The following is a 5,908-nucleotide window of genomic DNA, read 5'->3' as shown; positions in this document are numbered from 1 at the left end:
AAAGGAAGACAAGGAGACTAGATAATACCAGACAATTCACAGCCTGTGCCACGTTGGGAAATCTTGTTTATTCTTCACTTTATTTGTTTTTTTAAATTTTATTTATTTGAGAGAGAGAGAGAGAGCAGCGAGTGGGCTGAGGGGCACAGGGAGAAGCAGGCTCTCCACCAAGTGAGGAGCCAGACATGAGGCTTGATCCTAGGACACTGGGATCATGACCTGAGCCGAAGGCGAGATGCTTAGCCGACTGAGCCACCCAGGAGCCCCCATTCTTCACTTTAAAGGGACACTTTGACCTTTTAAAGTATCATATCTGCTTTAGGGTTTTGGTAGGTAGCTTTTATAGGGTTTTCAAAAGTTTTTTTAAGTAAGCTAGAAATTTTGTCTGTTTTTTAGTCAGTGTTGAGTATTCTTGATCGCTTTTTGTGCATTTACTAAGAAAATCACATTTTTCTCTCCTTTAATGTGCTAATTGGTAAATAAATATTCTCTGGTTAAACTATTTTTGCATTCCTAGAATAAACCTAACTTGGTCATGATGCAATTTGGTATATACATTTATATATTTTTTATTTTATACATTGATGAAACTTAAAAAATTGTGGTAAAATATACATAACATAAAATTGACCACTTTTGCCACTTTTTAGTGTACAATTCAGAGGCATTAAGTACATTCACATAGTTATACAACCATCACCACCATCCATCACATGAATTCTTTCATCTTCCCATGAATTATTTCATCTTCCCATACTGAATCTCTGTACCCATTAGAAGATAACCCTCCATGCCTCCCTTCCCCCCGACCCCTGGCAACCACCTTTGTTCTTTCTGTCCCTATGGACTGGACTGCTCTAGGTTCCTCATATAAATTCGTCATTTTGTGATGGGCTTACTTCATTTAGCATGAAGTCCTCAAGGTTCCTCCATGTTATGGGATATCAGAATTCCCTCCTTTTTAAAAAGCTGAATGATATTCCATTATATGTATATATCACATTTTGTTTCATTTTGTCACATAATATTCCATTATATGTATATATGACATTTTTTGTTTTGTGCGTATATCACATTTTATTTGTTATCACATTTGTTTTTTCACAAACATGCATTTGTTTGTTATCTGTCAACTGACTACGTGGGTTGCTTCTACCTTTTGGCTGTTGTGAATAACGCTGCTCTTCCAGACCATGCTCTCAGTTCTTTTGGGTACATAGCAAGGAGTGCAATTGCTGAATTGTATAGTAATTCTATTTTTAATTTTGTAAAAGAATGCTATACTGCGCTCTGTAGCAGCTGTGTTATTTTATATTCCTTCCCAACAGCAGATCAGAAGGGTTCCAGTTTCTCCATATCCCCACCAACGCTTGTTATTATCTGTTTGTCATTTTTTTGTTGTTTTTTAAATAATATCCGTTCTAACAGGTGTGCAGTGGTATCTCATTGTGGTTTTGCATTGATTTGCATTTCACTAATGATTAGTGGTATGGAGCATCTTTTCATGTGCTTCTTGGTCATTTGTACATCTTCTTTGAAGAAATACCTATTCACATCCTTTGCCCATCTTAAAATCTGTTTTTTGTTACTGTTGTTGAGTTGTAGGAGTTTACATACTCTGGATAGGAACCCATTATCTGTTGTATGACTTGCAAAGATTTTCTCCCATTCCAGGGATTGCCTTTTCACTCTGTTGATGCTATTCTTTGGTGCACAAGACTTGTTGATTTCAGTGCAGTCCAGTTCATCTATTTTTTCTTTTGTGTCTTCTGATTTTGGTGTCATATCCAGAGAAATCACCACCAGATCCAATATCATGAATATTTTCTTCTGTGTTTTCTTCTAAGAGTTTTATAATTTTAGCTCTTATGCTTGGGTCTTGATCCATTTTGTGTTAATATTTATATATGGTGTAAGCTGAGAGTCCAGTTTCACTCGTTTGCATGTGGATAGACAATTTTCCCAACATGAATTTGGTTTTGATCCAATTTTAGTTAATACTTCTGCATCTGAGAGCTGCTACTTTGATTCAGCCTTTGATTGATTGCTGGAAGCATTTCACTATGCTTTCTGACAGGTGGTCACTTAGCTTGGGCTTGATGCTTCCAGTGACAAGATGCTCACAACTTCATAAAGTGGTATTTCCCCTGGTAGAACTATTGTATCTGGTAGAAAAAAATACTAATTTGTGGCACACACCTTCTTCTCTGTACCGTTCATCTTTTGGTCCTGGTTTGTTTTCTGGGGCTGTAAGAAGATAAGCATTCTTTCCCAAAGTACAGTACTTTGACTTCAGTAAATAACAGAACTACATAATGAGCAACTATATGTCAGGTTTTTTTTAAAAAAAGATTTTATTTGTTTATTTGACAGACAGAGATCACAAGAAGGCAGAGAGGCAAGCAGAGAGAGAGGAGGAAGCAGGCTCCCCGCCGAGCAGAGAGCCCAATGCGGGGCTGGATCCCAGGACCCTGGGATCATGACCTGAGCCGAACGCAGAGGCTTTAACCCACTGAGCCACCCAGGCACCCCTATATGTCAGGTTTTAAGGTCGATCATATTTAATCCACGAAGCAATTGATTAACAAGTCCTATTACTGATTCCTATTTTGTAGACAAAGCAAATAAGGCTTAAAGAGCTTATAATTTTCACAAGGTCAGTTATCCGAATGGTAGCATTGATATTTCAAAGGCAGTGGCCTTGACCGTTTTTGCCAAGCTGACCCTCTCCTCACCCCCAGCAGCCTCATCCCCAACAGCCAACTCCTTTGGTTCTTTAATTATTCTTCAAAGGATATGGTGTTCTCATCCTGTCCCAACCTATGACACAGGAGGTGTCTTTTTTTTTTTTAAGATTTTATTTATTTATTTGACAGACAGAGATCACAAGTAGCAAAGAAGCAGGCAGAGAAAGAGGAGGAAACAGGCTCTCCGCTGAGCAGAGAGCCCTATGGGGGGCTCGATCCCAGGACCCTGTGATCATGACCCGAGCCAAAGGCAGAGGCTTTAACCCACTGAGCCAGGCGCCCCAGGAGCTGTCTTTATATATATTTTGGATATTAATTCCTTACCAGATACATGATTTGCAAATACTTTCTCCCTTTCCATACATCGCTGTTTCATTTTGTTGATGGTTTCCTTTTATGTACAGAAGGTTTTTTGTTTAATGTAGTCCCATCTGTTTATTTTTTTGTTGTCTTTGCTTTTGGTCCTCCCTGATGTCACATGAAACCAGATGTTAGGCGTGGACCGCTGCTGCCAAGTAAAACCGCTAGAACTTGGTTGTGTCATCTGCCCCTAAGGCCGCTCTCCCCAGCAACACTATCCAGATGATTTATTTTTAACCAATGTGGAGGAGTTCTCATTCCTCTTCATCGAGTTCAGCCACAAATCCATGTGGCTCTTGATCCTGCCATTTCTGAATACCTCACACCTGTGCAGAACTCACCTCGTGCCAGGCACTAAGTCCTTTCTGTATATTAGCACAGAAAATCCCCACAACATCCCAGTGACATACCTATTATTATCATCCTTCTTTTGCCAATTAAACACACACACACACACACACACACAGTCACAGAGCAATTAAGTAATTCACCTAAGGTCATACAGCCAGTCCGTGGCAGAACCAGAATTCAAGCCCAGGAAACCGGGCTCCAGAATTTGTGCTCTCAGCCTCTACACTGTGCTACCTCCAAACAGCTGACAATCTCAGCCAGCTTTTTGGGGCCCCAAAAGATTGCCGCACACTTAGGGACCTCCATTTTTTTTTTTTTAAACGAAGAGAGAACAGAGGAAGGGCCCAGAGTCTTCGAAAGGCAACAGTATTGTACACTATAATGGTTTATTTCATTCCGTTTATTTTCCCATTGCTTTCTACTTAATGATACTGGTGTTTCATTTGGTAGTAATAACACTTCCTAAGATAAATCTAAATGAAAATAAGTGAGTTGATGTAGGAAAAATGTTAAGTAAGAGTATAGTGGTGGTTTTCAGATATGACAAAAATCATAATGGTTGTAGGAAAATCAGGGATCTTTGGAAAGATCATACGCAGTCAAGTTAGGTGAGGCTGTGCAGCAGTGACTGAAGGCCCCTTTTCAGGGGCTTAAGGCGGCTGAGCAAACGGCTCACTCACAGTACCTGCCCGTCAGGGGCCAGCAGGGGGCGCACCTCATTCACACTTACTTCCGGAGGTACCCAGCGCCGGCTTTTCAAGCTCCTCCTGTCCAGGTGTGACCCGGGGGTCTTTCTTTCTGCTCTCGTTTCATTGGCCAGAACACGTCACATGGTCACCTCTAACTTCAAAGGAAGCAAGAAAGTGGTCATGTGCCTGAAATGAGTGAAGTAGAGCAGTTGAGAACAGCCCATAGATGACTGTGCAGAAAGGAGTCTGAAAGGTCTAGAATGGTAAACTGAGTCACTGGGTTGGATCTGTCTCAGACCACTATGACTTGCCTCACCCAGGGGCCTTCACACCTGTTCTCAGAGAAGGGACTCTGGTCCACCAAGGAGAAGAGGGTCTGGCAATACCTTTCTGTTAAGGAAATACTGCTCCTTTAGGCTTCCTTTTGGGTGGGAATGCTGTTACTTCATAAGCAGTGTGGGTTGAACTGTGAGGTTGTGCCTTGTTGCTTCCCTAAAGGTAGATGAAACAATGTGAACTTCGGCTGAGATAGGCTTTGGTTCTGTCACTAATTGGAAAAGCTATCCAAGAAAGGAAGTTGGAAAGGAGAGGAACTCAAGGACGGTGTCCAAGGAACGATTTTCCAGGCAAAGAAAAAAGAATGTGCAAAGACCCTGAGGCAGAAAGACGAGCAAACAAAAGGCCAGTGTCGCTACAGATACTGGGTTTGGTGTGAGTGGACTAAAATGGGGTTGGAGATGTAGTGATATAGATACAAGGTCATCAAGACCTCATAGCCCAGGGGAGTTTTGAATTTTATGAGTTTAATGATAAATGCACAGGAAGCCATAAAAAATTCAGTAAGGGAGGGACCTGAACCAGTCTGCGTGTAAAGGGTCATCCCTGGTCCCTGAGTGAAGAGTAGGTGGTAGGGGAACCAGCGCCTGGGAGAATAGAAGAGAAGAGACGTTTCCAGATCTCCAGAGATGATATTGATGTGGACAGTGTTGGCTGTGGTGGAGATGAAAACACGGTGAAGATCTGAGATACACGTGGAGGGAGCAAGAACTGCATTTTCTGACGATTTGGGAAGGATGGGAGGAAGAACACAAAGGTAGTGACTCCCTTGGTTTGGGTCTGAATAAGTGAGACGGGCGTGGGGTGATGAACTAGGACAGTTAACACTGGCAAGATTGATACTGTTCTTTCAAAGACTGAGAAAGGGGGAGGAGTGTATTTTCCTTCACAAGCCTCGTACCTGAACTCTAGTTCAGGTGTGTCTACTCCAAACAAAGGTCATACTTTCCCCACTCTCCCAGACCTGTACATGAATTTTTATAATGGGGGATATTTATTGCTTTTACTACCATTCAGTGTTAAAATACATAGATGCCCCTGAATGCAAATGTAGACTTCCAACGAAGCCAGCACAAAGCTTGGGACCCTACTTAAAGACGCCGGCACTTTGGGACCAGGTGTTGGGAATATACATTTCACAGATGATGTAAGGGCGACGCCATACCAGCCTTGGGGAAAAGGTTTCAAAAATCTTGCTTTCCGATTGGTGCAGTGGCCAAATGCTGCTGTGTGATTGGAGGGATGTTCCGTGCCGACCTGGCTGGGTTTGGAGCGATGTAGTCCGTCTTGGCCTCTGATTGGTGGGATTGTAATGCTACTTCCTGTGATTGGTTAAAACCCATGAGGTTACTGAAAAGTTTCTAAACGCCCGTCCAGCATCGACCACTAGGTGGAGCCCGGGATGCGCACTGCGAGGCGCTGGAG

Source organism: Lontra canadensis, unplaced genomic scaffold (assembly GCF_010015895.1).
Source record: "Lontra canadensis isolate GAN:19392208 unplaced genomic scaffold, GSC_riverotter_1.0 scaffold105, whole genome shotgun sequence".
NCBI lineage: Eukaryota > Metazoa > Chordata > Mammalia > Carnivora > Mustelidae > Lontra > Lontra canadensis.
This window is presented reverse-complemented; position numbering follows the sequence as displayed.